Source organism: Bombus bifarius, unplaced genomic scaffold, assembly GCF_011952205.1.
Source record: "Bombus bifarius isolate JDL3187 unplaced genomic scaffold, Bbif_JDL3187 scf7180000007977, whole genome shotgun sequence".
Lineage (NCBI taxonomy): Eukaryota > Metazoa > Arthropoda > Insecta > Hymenoptera > Apidae > Bombus > Bombus bifarius.
Window position 1 is genome coordinate 5562033 of NW_022884362.1, and position 16728 is coordinate 5578760.

General features: G+C 39.7%; 1 protein-coding gene and 1 non-coding gene across 3 annotated transcripts in view; one reads left to right on the forward strand and one right to left on the reverse strand.

Annotated features, from left to right (window-relative positions):
* The window catches only part of LOC117204266 (sestrin-1), a 152956-nt gene that overhangs the window by 106614 nt on the left and 29614 nt on the right, over positions 1 to 16728 (forward strand). The window lies entirely within an intron of this gene.
* Positions 9029 to 9101, reverse strand: Trnaa-agc. The gene has a single exon. It is a non-coding gene; the product is annotated as a tRNA-Ala (tRNA).

Sequence of the window (16728 nt, forward strand, 5' to 3'; positions counted from 1 at the left end):
TTTGACGAGCAGATTAAAAGAACGAGATCCATGTTTCCTTTCAACGAGCCTGTTCTCGTTCCACCGGAAACGAAACGTGTTTCTGTTTCTACAGAGCCTGGAATCGGTCAATTTCTCTTCTCGAGGATCATAAAAGCTCCGCCACGAGACCGGCTGCGAGATCTTTTCTTCCGAGCTATCGCGTTGCGTCGCGTTCAGCCATTATTACTCGCGAGCCACGCAATTTCGAACGAGCCACGTCCTTCGACGGGGTCCTTTTATTATTCCGTTGACACATGGCCCGCAATCACTTCTGCACCCTTCCGCAGTCACGGCTCGCTTCGTGACGGGGGAACTTGTAAGGGATTCTCGTTCTTTGCGTCTAATCCACAGTCGCTTTCACCGATTCTCGCGTGTCTGTTCATCGAGATAGAAATGTTGCTTTATTTCTATCTTCCTCCATATCGGCGTTTTTCGTGGAATTATTTAAGATACGGTGGGAAGATCGAATCGTGTTGCATGAGAGTTATTGTAAAGTTAAATTATCAGTCGGAAATCTAATCTTATGCTTGCTGCAATTCAATATCTCTACACTACCGATGGCTACCCTGATCCGCTGCTAATGGCGGTTCTCAGAACGGTCGATCGACCTCGGTATTTTACGATCATAGGAAAATGGGCAAGGATATGATATATACTATTCGTCATGGTTTTATATCTCGATCGTAAAATGCATCACGCATGCGTTCCTCGATCCTCCGTGACCCTATAGATTATAGATTATAGGTCGTATCGAACGAAGAACGTCAGACGAGACGCGCAAAATCAATGGCTAAATGTGTCTAGTATGACTCACGAAAGTATTTGAACGCTTTATAGAAAAATCTCTTATGTAGATATACTTTATGTAGCTTATAGAAATCATTTTAAAGGTCGCACAAAATATTCATTGTTTCAGTCTAGATATTGTTTAGATATAAACCGTGCGACGTTCCTCGTTATTTGGCCACTAAGGTTGTGCGCTCTTAGAAATTACGGAAAAAGCTGACAGTTATATAACGGGAACAAGGCCACCCACGAGCCACGTTGGTAGGAGGCTTCCTCCTTCTAACTTCATTCATTAACGCTGGCCATAATCGATGGGTATCGCGGATTTTCATAACGAAAAGTGTGAACAACGAATCTGCTTCCTTCGTTCAAAAAATACTTACACACCGAGCTTTCCTCCGTAACATGAGAGCGGAAGTTCAGTTAATTCTCAATTCGAACAGACTCAACACCGCAAGACTTCTTCGACGACAACATATCTACCAGAACTCGAGCTCTGTCTTCAGATCAGTCATCATCTCCACACCGAGTCTCTGATCTAAGAGCAACCCATTTACTCTTCACTTACTTCTTACGCATCGGCGTTACTATCTTGTGTAAAGTTGTTGGAAATACATATTTTATAACCCTATTAATCGCAGCGTTATACCACCTCAACCACTCCCATTATCTCAACGGAAATCAGGGGATCGATCTGGTCTCGGCGTCGATTAGTAGAATCGTAACGGGAATTTGCAACTCCCGTTGACGCGTTTCCTCGCGAACGCGTCCGGTCGAAAATTCATCGGGCGTATCCTTAGAATTTTCTTTCGTATTTGCGATGCTAAAAGAACAGAGTTGGACGATGTAAATTCTAATGTAAATTTCGATGAAGAGAAATTGCGAATGAAATGTTGCGTTAAAGCAACGTTGGTCCGTGATGAGTAAGCCAAGGTAAGGCAACTGTATATTAATTTCTTGCGAGGTGAAATTATGCATTGTGCCTGCAATAAATGTCTTGTATCTTCTATATATATTGTCGGATTTGTTGCAAACTTTCCCAATATGTTAGAATAATTTTGTCCGGTTACGATGCTAAGAAAGTTCCAAAAAGTTTTCTCTAACGCGCATAATATATCCGTGAAAGTTTTGTATGGCAAACGGCCCAACACTTTGTGAATCACCTTACGTCATGAGATTTTATGCCCGGACAGGCAAGTTTTTCGCCATCATGGCACGCTTTCCCGCGTTTCCTCTGCGAGCTTCGGTTAATTTACTATCGCATAAAAGTCGACTGCTACGGTGAAGGGTGCGCATCGATTTGGCAGAGTCCGCGACAAAAGGAACCATGTTGCGTCAAGGGACGCCGCTGTCCTTTGATCTTATTGTGATACAATGTAATTTGATAAATTTATTCCGACATAAAAGCCACCCTTGCGGCGCACGTGGGAACGCTTCGAAGTTCTACAAGACACTGATAACGGTAATAACAATGGGAACAGCTACCTTCGTCGCTTCGATTCGAATACAGATGAGTAGACTGGAAATGTTTACGCATTCGTAGAAAATTTCATCTTCCACGCTCAATGTTTCATATGAGCGAGAAAGAAGTTTTATTTGCTTCATGGTATTTATGGAAACGTTTACATAAAAATTCACGGTCTAGCGATAGAATAGAAACGAGATAAGAAAGAGTAATTCCAGCGAATTCTTCGAACTCGAAGAACTATAAATATGTGGAATTTTGCAATAACTTTATGAAGTTCTTAAGAATCTCTGGAGTAACGTATGCTTCGGTTTAACTTTGTCTTTCGCCCGTTGCAACATAGTCCTCTTTCGATGAAATTTATTTACGACTAACTCATCGTTTATTGAGTTTCGTCAAAGCCAAAACAGAGATAAATCCGTGACAATATAGTGAAAAATAAGTACGCGAAAAGAACAAAGATGGACAGACAAAATGAAACATTTCATCGATATTAACCGATTTTACTTAGGTTGCTTGTTTCGAGAGGAAGCTTCGGTTAGAATATGATATTCGATCTGTCTATTTCAGAAGAACAAATTAAATCAGTCAGAACGTATAAATGAGACACAAACGAAAAAAAGAAAAATGACGTGACAATGAATAATGAAAGTGGAGAGAGAAGGAAATTGATATCGGAATTTTAAAACGATATCGTTGCACGAATTTTCAAAGCAATCTGAGAAAATATCAAGGCTATTTGCTGTTCGATAGCGCTGTTTATGAAATTTTCATCCGGTGTTTGCGTCGAACGAGCGTCGATACGCGGAAAGGCTTGAAAACGTTGAAGATAATTTTTTGCCTGCGTCATCTTAAGGTGGAGGCGGTTATTTTTTTCTGATATTTCGAGTATCCAATTCGTTCGATCTTTTATATAACACCCATACTGCCCTTCTTAGTCAGAACGTTCTATTTAGCATTTCTTCATTTTCCCAGATATATTGAAATATTTCACGCTTCTGGTATTTCTTACCTTTCAAATATTAATTAAACTTCCTAGCCAGTTAATATTTTTAATCGAACGAAGAAAAATAAAGATGACACAGAGAAAATGATTTAATTCCTATCTCTCTCGGTTTCAAAGTGATAGATAGGACATTTCAGCCAACGGTGACAGTACGTATACTTAAAAGTATACTTAATATCAATTATATCAATCTTACTAAATCATCCGACCATCAAATATACCGCCTCAAACTTCTACAAATACGATCGGCTTTTTTGTCGACGAGTTAATCGTTTTCCGATTATCATTCAACAAATAACAACAGTCTTCTGAATGAAACTTCTACAAGCAGCTCCTTAACCGTTCTTCTTGTATTTACAAGGTTAATAGGATACCGCGACGAAATTCCGATATTTAGGAACTACTCTTAATAGGAAGTGTTATGGCAGTCGTTCATTCGATATTCTTGATCAGTGGTTCGATTCTCGTTCAAACGGTCAAATCGATAGATTAGCTTGTTATGAACGAGTAAGCAGCGAACTGAACGCGATTATAAATGAAGGGTAACATTAATCTTTCTGTACTTCGATCAAAGTTCAAGCGATTAAGAGGTAGAGTGTACATGGTTCCATAGTCATTCAAGACGTTAGGTGACCTATGGCAGAATTCATTTTCCTTCTTAACCCCAGAATGACGTTCATAATTCTTATGACTAACAAAGACTTCGTTTGGATTAGATAATGTGTTCGATCGTAGATTATCGATTAAGTGAACCGTGATTATTAGACGAATAAATCATTCATCGAATCGATTATTAGCAAAATAATATCCAGATTATAATCAATGTGAAACAATATTAGCAGTGACTGTAGATATTTTTTTAGAAATTCACAATGATTTCTAAAACCTTCATCGTTGGAGTTGTTATTCATTATGTTATTTAATTCTAGTAATTATTGTAACATAATATTATAGTATATCGATAGCGTCTTATAACGCCTTGAAAAAAGGTACGAAACCATGTGAAGATATACAGGGTGGTTGGTAACTGGTGGTACAAGCGGAAAGAAAAAAAGAAGTCGAAAATATAAAATATAGAATAAAAATTTTTTTTTTAATTTTTCCATCGAGACAACGATCTACAGTGAGATCCGTTATAACGTACCGCGCGCGTACCGAGCGAAAATTCAAAGTCGATTTTCTCGAAAACAAAACCTCGAACGAAAAATTTTTATTCTATATTTTCGACTTCTTTTTTCGCGTAGAATCACCCCGTTTCCGTTGTACCACCAGTTACCAACCACCCTGTATATTATGTTATGTTATCATCGGAATGATTGGAAACATTTATATTTCGTTAATAATTAATGATTTACGGTCCTGTTCCCGATGACTGATCGATGTTATCAGGTGTTACAGTCGACTGTCTTTATCGCGCGAAAGTGCAGCAATTAAATGACTCTGGCGATATTCAGTAAACAGATCATGTACGGGTCAACACTTGTACTTGGTTGATGTACCATGCAAATTATGCAAGATTGTTATTTTATGCTGACCGTAAGTGGAAAAGTTGCTTGTAAGTGTCGATTATGCTGACCGTAAGATGGAGCAAAACAATCGAATATTTTTCACAGTGGCAATCACACATCATCCAGACTTTGTCTTTCTGACTTCGCCATTTCGAGTACTTATTTTTCATTTTTCTTCCATTTCATATTCAGAATTTTATTTCGTTCGCTCATACGTTTATACTCGATGAATTTTATTTCGTTTCGCTCTTCCGTTTCTTTAATCAAAAAATTCTAGTTCAGAGGAGAAGCGGAACAGTCGACGAAATCTTTAATTTGAAGAAACTTCGAGCAAAGTTAAATCGTAATAGAAAAATTTATACGACTTTAAGTCTTAAAACATATCGCTGTAGGTACTCATAAAAGCATGAAACTTCATTACAAAATCCCGTAAATAAATACAAATTTTATGCATCATTTCTTGTATTTACCTGCTTTTCGATAAAAAAGAATGCACGCCTAACCTTCGTATAATTACATTTTATTTACCGCATCGAACGTTTCACGACGTGTCGCAATAGCGAGATTTGACCAACGATTGGCGAAAGAAGAATCGTCACAGCAGCGATTGGCCGCGAGTATCGATCGTTCGACCGATACCGCTTTATTGTCTTCCGACCAATAAGAAGAGCGTGCATTTTCGTCTTCTATTATTGATATTTCGTTGTCAATAGACTGGCAGATAATACGCTCGCGTATTCATCAGTTCCTGATAATGTTCAGCACGATGTTTTCGTGAAATGAGAAACGAGAAACGAAACGAACGGTCGACTAACGCGTGTCGGGATGACACGGATATCTGTACTTTATCAGCCTCGTGCATTGTTATTGCAAAATTCTGCTGCGTGAAATCACGCCGATGAATCGTACTTGACAATACCGCTCTATGTATTGGTCGCTTCAGCCATGTCCCATAATTTTGTTCGAACGATCGATTACCACAGCGTTATTAATTTCTCTTTTCCATTAGTCAGAGGACGTTTGGTGATTGTTATTCGGTATTATTTATCGAGTCAGCCGATATCGTTGATCAGGAAAAAAAAAGATCTAATCTTCTTATCTAGATACATCACGTTTCACTCCCTGATTGTACTTCGTTCCATATTCACGTTTTAACTTTGCAATGTTTGAAGAAGACACGTGTATCGCTCGACATTCCTCTGCCTTTACATATTTGCTGTGATCAACTATTTTGCAGACGAATCTATTAACCTCTTCAAGGGCGAATTTTCAAGCAAAAGATAATTGCTCGTTATTGTTCAAGTGTTTATTTAAATATACAGATACGTGAAGCGTGACAGCTGAACATCGTCGAAAATATTGGCGATAGAATAAAACGTTGTTAAGACAATTTTTAATATTCTAGGAGCCACGACTTGTCGCGTAATTGAATTCTCTGTGCACGAAGGAATCGAGGATATCTCAAGGTCACTTCTATTTCTCTAAATAGATGCAAACATTTTTCTATACACCGCTTGATGCACTTTTTAATTTTTTATAAACAAATAATAAGGTAAATCGAAAATATAAGATCGAAAAGCGATTAGATAAAAAAAATACATTAGCTTCAATGTATTTAAAACTTATCGTATGAAAGACATGAAAAACAAAAACAACAAAATACTCTACATTGTTTCTTCCTGTCTTTCGTATTGCATCACCAATATTTTTCACAATATTCAGCTGTCGCACTTTACGTTCATAGCCCTGTATATCTGTGAATACTAAATGGGAGATACAATACTCGAAGAATATATTGATACGTCTAAGAAACGTAGTTTCTTCTTTTTTTTTTTATTTAATTTGTACTTTACAATTTGTCCAGCTGGATATTTGGTAAATTTTTCTAACTAAATTGCTAAATAACGTGTGGATGGTTACCCTGAGCGGGATACCATCCAGAAACATAGTGTACACACATATGATCATATCTTCCAGAATTATACTTCAATTACACAAAAAGTGAACCTACACACACGTATCGATATCTTTCAAGAGGTTAGCACTAGAAACAGATGATAATCTTCTATTTCTTTTTTTCTAATGCATTATATATAGCTATATATGTAGTTATATATAGATATGGTATTGAAGATAATTTATATACAAGATAATTTATCTGAGGAATGTAAGTCAATTTTAAGGGAATATAATTTATTATCGATATAAAACGTATCCCGATTTATCCGGTTTATGGTAGGAGACGTGTAAAATAGTCAGTTCCATTCGCCCTTGTCGACGATTCTACAAAGAATAAATCGAATGTACTAGACGTGGCAGTCGCAAAATATCAGGATCCGCTAGTTTACGACACCGTACAGGCGAGGGTTTAAAATTTATGTCACCCTCAAGTGTCGACGCTCTTTCTTCCTACAGCCGAGGGTAACGATAGCCAAGTAGTCGACGCAGACGTTCGGACTTGACATTTTCTTATAGGAATATTCACGTCTGATAACCTTAATTGTATTTTTCGGAATGAAGCCTAAATTACAGAAAAGCAAAATCTACATTCACATGCAGTGATTACAGTAAGTTAACCTGATCGACCAGAGAGCTTTTTGCCAAACGATGGAGCATCGGGTAACCAAGCCACTAGTTTCTGCCCATTGTATCCTTTTGCCCTCCGAATCTCTCCGTCTAAATTAGCCACTGCTCGTAGGCAGCGATCTACAGCAATAGCAAAACCACGTTTCAGGGTAACCCCGAATATGGAACAACGCGATACGTTTTGCGTCACAGAATTATTTTACGTTGAAGTAGAGGAGCGTTTATACGTCATACCGAGCGTTTGCGTATCTGTGAAACAGGCAATTCGTTTGCGTGTTATTAGAGAAAATCTTTGTACCGCAGCTGTTTGATATGATAATGCAGCAAACTTGCGAACAGCTTACTACTTGTCACTGTTAAAATCGGATTGATTCGAGGGGAAAACAATACGTATCGCGTTGTTTAACTGGACTTAGTATCGATATTGTAGCGTGACAGATGCATGGACAACGTGTTGATAAACGTGGCTGTCCTTCTTATTCAATAAATCTTATTAAATAAATCCCCTATCGAAATTTAGATGGCGATCTAATCTATATTTGCGATGGCTATTTATGTAGACGTTCCATGGTTCCCGTGTAAACACAGATGCGATTATTTTTGTGTGCGTAGATGATCTAATCGTGTCGATAAAAAATGATAGATATGTAATCGATACTTTAGTTACACTATCGTATAAAGTAGATATTTTTCGCGTACATACAACGCGCGTCAATGTCAAACTTCGAATTTCATTAACGCTAAACTGAGACGCGACAGCAATAACTGTATTGGTAAAATTCGAAACCATTTGGAAAATGTATAGGGAGGTTACAGCGTATTTATTAATACTAAATGTAGACATAGTTCTCAAGTATCCACGATATCGTCACATGTACGTGACTTATCAGGAGTTGTCAAACTAAACGGCCGTGATAGACACGAGGGTAGGGAACATATTCGTCTATGACAAATGTTCGATATGATTCTCATTCATTAGAACTCGCTTTATGGAGTGCCACACGTGCTCAAATATTCTGCGCCTTTCCCTTGCTACCCGACATCGGGTTTCAATTTGTGGCTCCGATTCTTGTAACGTAGTGACTGGTGTATCAAGTAGCACATTTTTTATGTAACTTATCACGTTGGCCTATAACTCACATATATTCGGTTTCTACGTAAAAAAAACTAAATAGTAGGACGAAGTATCGCAATATGTGAAGACTGCAGAGGAAGAACATGACAAGTCGCATTTTCTATCTTTTACAGAGAAGCAGTTTCTCAACCAATCCCGTGTTTCCAAAATCTATTTTCGAAGCTAAACATGTGTTCTTTCATCCCGTCCAAAATTTATAAAATATCTTGGCTTCCACAAAACTTCGTCAATTTGTCAGCTATTTTTAAAATACACGTCTTTGGAGCTAGCAGATGCTCATTTTCGATTACGTCACGTTCAAATTCTCCTCCCCTGATCGCGTAATGACACTGAAACCAGGAAATGTACTTGTCATGTTTCTCCGCTGTAATCTACATATTTTATATCGTACAAAGTCGTCCATTCGTTTGAAAACTAAATACTCGTATTTAGAAACGAAATTCGCACACGCTTAATGGAGTTATAAGATCGTTGAAAATGACTCGTTTAATGATAATTTCGACAGGAAAAAAAAAGCAACTTGGAGGCGCCGGGCATCGATCCCGGTACCTCTCGCATGCTAAGCGAGCGCTCTACCATCTGAGCTACGCCCCCTGATAACGGACGCTGGAATTCCGCGAAACTTCCGGAGCAAAGCTCCGATAGCATGACACAATTTCTTCTAATTGATTTTTCGCTGACTTGGCAGCGTTAATTGACAGCCGGTTAATTAAGAAGTCGATGCAACCGATTAGACGTAAGAATCGAACAATTGTCCTTCGAGGAATTCGTTTATCGAGGGTCTCCTCTGTGTTAGTCATTGTTGAGTCGTCGTCAGTGTATGTCAGATCGTTGCACTCTATCGTTTAACTAAATGGTAATGATACAATATTACGAACATAGAATTACTGAATCGAAAATTATTTCAAAAGATTCGAACGATATACGAGCCTCTGCTAATTACTTCGAAAGCTGCTGCCATCTTAGATTTCCAATTGGCAGCAATCGATTCTATATACGTGTAACCTCCGCTCGGTCTTAGTTCCCAAGATATAGGCAAAAATCTGTCGGTACTACTACTACAGTGAATTCTGTCTATAATTGTGAGTATGCGTTGGTATCGGTTATCAGCCGCCTTGCAACGCGCCGATTTAAAAAGCTAACCCAAACCCAACTCTTATCTTTTGTTTATACGTAGTGCATGTAAACGGGGGCTGCGCGTGCTTGAGTATTCTGGGATCAATTCAGGTTACAATCCTGTATACAACTGCGTATTAAAAGTGATTATCTGTTTCTTCATGACGGGTCAGATCCGCAGGCTAACAGGACATTACCCTCTAGATTTAAACATTAGATTCAGCTAGAATCAAACGTACGATAATCACTTATTATTATTCACGTTATAGTAGCACGCCAGAATAATTTACTCGTAATTCTCAATGCGAATTTATTGTACAATACTCCAAAAAAAAAAAAAAAAATCTGTTTCTTCGACCGTCAACGAGAGTCGTAAATTCCCGTTACGATTAGACAATCGACGCCACGAACTGGTCGATTCCCTATTTCGATTAGGATAATAGAGGTGGTTTAATGAGTAGAAGGCTTGATTAACAGTTCAAATATAAACAGTTATTGGGGAAACTCACGTTTCCACAATTTTTACCCGATGGAGGAAGGAATAAGGAACCTTTTGACTCGAAGATGTTTTGTGTCATTTGATGGCTTTAATGGTAAATCAAACAGCCTCATTTTATGACAGTTCTTTAGGATTATTGCGATCCGCTTAATTCTATGTGCACAGTTGGTGACCGCCTCGAACATAAAGGGTCACCGGACGTAACACCATCAATGATCTGGATTAGGTTTGGATTAGTCTTTTATATCCGACCGGTGTGGGGCAGGCGGTCATAAGTTTGAGTTATAAACAATAACATAATTACAATTCATGTTATGCTTTATATTTTATTGTTATCATGTGAGATTGGAAACTTTCCAGTCACAATTTCGAGGCATTTAATTATTCGACTGTCAAAATCGTGTTGCCGTTGGAAGAGATTTTCAAAGATGTTTCTTGCTGTCTCGCATATGCGATTGTGAATGACTATTTAGATCCGTAACGTATAGAACAAAGATAAAGGATATCAGTGGCTGACGGATGTAAACAGTTCGCCAAGCAACGAACTTGCGACTGTGTCACAGACACGCACACATACGGGCAAAATTCTCTGTAGCGGCAGCGACAATTTTTACAAATGTATATCTCGAAAACTAGAAAAATCTGGCGGTAACACGCAAACGAAAAAGTTCAAAGTATTGATTTCTACAACATATTAAAAATCATCGAAATGGAAGAGAGCTGCAGCTTTCTGAATTAATTAGCAAGTTTCTTAGAAGCCAAAGTGATCGACTCCATTTTTTGTTAATTTTTTAGCTCCATTGCCTAAGTACACGGTTAATGTTCAGTTCTCGATAAACAAGTGAATTATTTCTATAAGTTATTTATCGTAAGAAATGACATAAAGAATAATACATAATAGTAAATTCTAATTTGTGGAGCCGATGCATGTGGCTTCTGAACGGCCCCTATGTATATAAAATGAAAGAATTTGTTTGAATTTTAAAGTATTATACACACGATTTGGCAGTAAAATTTGGTAATGTTCTTTCGCGTCATTAAAATTCATGGATTTCGGTCTTCTGCTTCATTGTGGCTTCTTGCTCCACTTCGACCGATAATAACGTCTCCATTGTTTCGAAGGCTTTTATGTTCAATGATGCGTCATTAGCAAAGATAAAGATGATCCACTAATGCCACGTGGTCCAAAAGCGTGGCTCGTGCCATAAAAACGTTTTACACAGTCCGATAACACACTAACCAAAGAAAATGTCGGCGACTTGACTCGAGTATTGAGTCACGGTTAGAACAAAGGTATCTTTAATCGGTCGAAATGTCTGTACACAAGTTCGTTGGTACATATTTGCACCTTCGAACTACTTTGAAAAAACATGTTAATACCACAAGTGTAGATTATTCGATTCTTATACTTTACATCGATAAGCAGTCGACAGCAGCTCCAAAGTTTAGATTTTGATATATTTTACTTAAATATCAAAGACCAGAGATTACAAATTATTAACATAAAAAAGAGAAGAATTCATTACAAGGTCTCTTAAGAAATATTACGTAATTTACTTCAATAATTGTTAATCCTCTGCAGTCATATATCGAATTAAATTCGATATTGTGTCTCATTCGATTATTCTCAGTGTCGACGTACAAAACATATTGCTCCCTGTGTTGGAATTTAATTCAAGAAACACACCTGCGGACACATTATTAATATTTATGCAAATTTATGTTTTTACGAACTAAAGAAACGGAAGAAATAGCAGCTGAGAAGAGATTTCCTCCAACTATTATAACAAGTACTTGTAATACTCCAAAATTAGCTTATTGAATATATAAAATTTTGTTTTGCTCTTTGATATAACAGATTAATATAGGTGGCAGAAAAATAAATGTAGAGATAAAAAGAAAAATGAATGATAGAGATTGTTGCGTATTATCGACTAAAGAGCAACCGGTCAGGTCAAACCGATCGGTCGATATCGCATACCTCGAATGACTTAACGTTCAAGGTGGAGGAGATGGAATAACTCGAGTGTTAGATTTAGACGGCACTTTATTTGTATTCGTTGCTTGTAGTTGAACTAAGTTGGGACTTTGTCGTCCTGTGTCTGTAGTCTTCGTTGCTTGTAGTTGTACTCAATAAGGACTCTGTCGTCCTGTGTGTACTGTCCGATGGTTGAAGCTGAACCGCCGGGTGCCCTTCCGGCTGATCCTTGCCTGGGTTCTTCCTGGCCTCGAATCATTACGTTTACTGCCCTGGGAGGACCGGTAATTCGGAATTGCCTAATGAGAGAAATGGGCCTGTCCGTGCCATAAACGGACGGCCAACTAAAATTCCGAACAGAAATAAGCAAGAACAAAGGATGCATATGACGAAGAAAATAAAAGGAATGAGAATAGACCTGTAAGAAGCGATAAGACACAGATACGATATAGAAGTATAAAGGAAAGTTATAGCATAACATCGTTATAGAAAACGCTCAAGATTACAGAAAAAGGATAAAAAAGAACGTTCTAGTTCCACTAGTTCCAGCATGGAAGGGAGAAAGTGTCAGGCTGTGCGTGTTCGCAACTTTTACGATCCTCCGGAGTTCTCGGTCCGTAAGGCATTATTGCACAACACGAAAGACAAAGAAAAAAGTAAAACGAGGGAGAGCCAAGAGAGTTGAACAGAACTTCCCTCTTGATTTACTCGCTATTCCGGAAACAGCCCTCTTGACTTCCGCGCTGCGTCTTTTCCAATGTTGCAGTTGTGTTTCTTTCCGTGGTCATGACGGTTCGCGTGTCTTCGGCACGTGCTCGTCCATCGTTTACCACCTCGACGTCTGTTTGCTCGTTCCCTCATCAACTAATTCGTGACCATTTTTTATCTTGCAACAAGCACTGTAACGCCGCTTATCGGGCGTCGTTTTAGCGTAGGACATTGTGGTGACTCATTCCCTCGTGACTCGAAGCTACATCGACGTCCTTCGCGTTCCGTCGCGCAATTTCTCACAAACTATCAAAACTTATTATTGTTATTGTACTTGGTCGATTTTATTAAAACTCTGACGACAAGAAGTCATCGTAAAACGCGTCAATAATTTTTCTGCTGGTCATTTGTTTTTATCTTAACTGAAATGCGACCTGTTAAAGCGAGGCCGAATAACAGGGAATTCACTGTAACAGCACAGATAGGACACTGCCTGATGATTTTATGTAGAAAAGACAGACCAGATAATTTCCTATCGATGAAGTATCGGCATAACCATAAAATTCCTAACGTTAATACGAAGAAAAAAAAAAAAAAGAAAAAAGAGAAGTTTGATATACGTATAAGAGAGGGGTGACGAGAAAGGAATTCCCGTGGATAGATAAGTCTATTTTGCAACCGGAGATGAACGCGATCCGTTAATCTACACCGGCGATTTGCAGTTCGTCACAATGTAATGGAACGATAGTTCGCAACGTTACAGCTGAAACGTTTCATTGCCACGTAATACCTTGCCGGGTTCGCGATGTGACTCATCGCCGCGAAAGGATTCTAAAGTGTTTTTGCATCGGCGGCCTTGATCCGCCAGTTCGATGAGAGTTCGCTCAAAGCAAGAGGGAGAAAAAAGGAAGAACGAGCACTTTGGTTAAGTCATGGCGGCCGATTAGACGCGTCGATCAATCATTCCGCTATTTTCCTTCGCGTCTGTCGTGCTCCTATTCTTGCTGCGACACACTTCTTTTTTTTTTTTTATTATCATGATACAGTTCGTTACGTGACTTTAACAGCGAGATCGGATGATCGTGTACGTTGCATCATTGAGAATATAAATCTGTCTAGTTGCAACGACTTCATGCTGCTCTTCTGTACTTGTTGACCGCGGATTTTTATAGACATTCGTATTTTTATGAACACGCAAAGAGATAGAACTTAATACCGACTCGAAATCGAACTGCACTATACTTTCATGAATTATACTTCGAAGATTTTATATATCTTTACATATTGTGCGCGCTCTTTGCACTCTTGTATCTTTAAATTTTTCATTAATGCACAAACATCCGCGGCTTATTTATTATCCATTACTCCGGATGCTTGTATGCACCTAAAAGCACTTACCAGGAACCTATATAAAGAGTATAATGATTTCGATAACGTGACTCAGCGTCCTACGATCCAACCGATGGTTTTTCTCGATCAAACATCAACCTAGCAGTCCGTGTCGCCTAGTGGCAGCTGACGAGACCATTTCGATGATTTTGCTAGCAACAGCTGACCGTTGCAACGCATAGAGAGTAGTTCTCTCTTCCGTTATAACGGCACAATGCGTGCGACCGGCTGAAAGCTATTGCACGCTAGGAAAGAACGAGCAAGAGAAAGAAACGAAGGAAAAGAGAAAGGGATAGATAGATCGGTCACGGGTTAGACGGTGACGCGTGGTTATAATATAGTGGAGGGGTGGTTGGAAAAAAAGCGGAAAAGCGGAGAAAGCAAGAACAAAACGAAGCTACCGAGAGTGTTGCTCGGTCGTTTGGCGTAGGGAGATGTAGGGAGGAGGCGGGGGATGCACGTGAACGAGACAGAGACTGGATAAAGAGCGAGAAAAGAAATAGGGGATTAAAGCGGAATGAGAAAGACGGATGGATGTTGGAGGAGGGCGTGGAAACGGAGAAAAGAGGCACGGTGGAATATCGCGATGTAGGGAATGAACAAGAGAAAGACGCGAGAAAGAGACACGAGGAAAGAGTGCCTGCCATGGTGGGGGAGGAGAATAAAAAGAGACAGAAAAAGATATAGAAGCTATACGTATACGAGGAAGAAGGAAAAGGAGAGGAAAACGAGCATCGAGGAAAAGAGATAGTAGGAGTTGGTGGAGAAAGAAGGACAGAGAGCGAAGTAGGAGTGTACGGGACGGTGGTGGATTGGGAGAAGGGGATTTCCGAGCGACGGGGCCTATAATATCGTATGGCAGTGCCGTAACGAGAGGCGCTTTCCCGAACGTTGACCTCTTCGCGCTTCCAATACTAACCTCGCCCAAATGCCCGCTCCCGGGAATACGAAATACATAATATGTATGTAGAAACTTTGGTGTCTCTCATTGCAACGGCATGGCTCGACCTGAGAGATCATCGGCCTTCCTGGAAACCGATTGACCGAGAACATCTCGGAACCTCGATTGCTCCTTAAAAGACCCTTCCTTCCCTCTGTATTATACATTAGGATTTATTATATTTTACACCGAATGCGCAGAAGTAAAGTTCTGCAGCTGTTTCCGGGGGCAAGCTGCTCCGGCCTTTTAAACCGGCCTTTTCTCGGAAGTCGCTACTAGGCGAGCATTCCTTTTCTTCGGGAGTATTTTAAAGTTAGAAAGGAAATTTTAAAATCCATAGGGTATTTATTGAAACAATGAAAGAATTGTAATACGTTTCCCGAGCGAATTTCCTTCTAGAGGTTTCATTAGCCTTGCGTTAACACACCGACCGTGATGCTGGTACGTTCTTCTGGGTTCCGAAAACCGAGAACGGCTTCGTTCCTGGCTCTGGAACTGTTTCAAACGCAGTTCGATTAATGGTTCGTCATCATCGATCGTCATCGAAAAGCCGAGTGACTAGACGCAATCAGCGTCATTGTACTAGACGTCGCGGCTGCTGACACGGTGCTTCTATTCTTACGATGAGGAGACGTCTAGTTAGGCTACGCGACTCGGTACGAGGGATTTTTTTGGGTTCGTCCGCATGAAAAATTCCGTGATGCGGTGGCATCGTGACGTTTCGTACTCGCGACAAAGGGTCGTAGATATTTTGCGGAAATGAAAAGGGGAAAGAGCCGTTCTTCCTTTCCGGCCGAGTCTTTATTTCACGTTGTCCTTGGAACACAAAGGAACCTTAAAGGCCCTGAAAGGTTCTTCATCTTCTCTTCCCTGGATGTAAAGAGACCGGATAGTTTCATTGATCCGAACAGTTACGAGGAATATTCGCGAATCATAGCGTCCTCGTATGTACATACATCTATCGCGATAACATAGCCTCTTCACTGAGAAAGAGCCTCTTCATTAACGCTGATAAACAGCGAACGTTCCACCTTCTCGAGGATTATATACTTTTCAGTTATGCAAGGGGAGATTACCGGTTGTCGTTTCGCGAGAACCGTAACAAACTACCAGGTAACGACAATGAAAGTGTATTTAGAGTAGAGATATAAAAATCGGACAGCAACCGGTGTAGATTCTGCTACTTTCGTGCTCGTATGCAGCAACACGCGTCTCAAACCCATGATTTTGACTTTCTCCCGACATTTTAAGCCGAGAAGTCAAGGGAAGTACGAAACGGGCCGGTGTTCTTCGTTTACTTTTACGCTTTTACCAGTGGACCGCATAACACGTTACAACTTACATCGTGCCGATAATCAGATGGGATCGATATTTTTAGCACAGTTCGTACTCCTGTTGCTAAGGCATCAGCTGATCAAGCCGGCTGCCTGCGTGCACCAGCCCCGTATCTATAGCTACCTACAGTAACATCCCCACCAATGGTCCCCTCTCCCCTGTTGCCCGTTGACTTTAACCGAACGCATAACCAAGTTAGATATTCACGAAACGTTGCAATGAATCACGAATTATCTGAAAGCAAAACCCTCGTCTT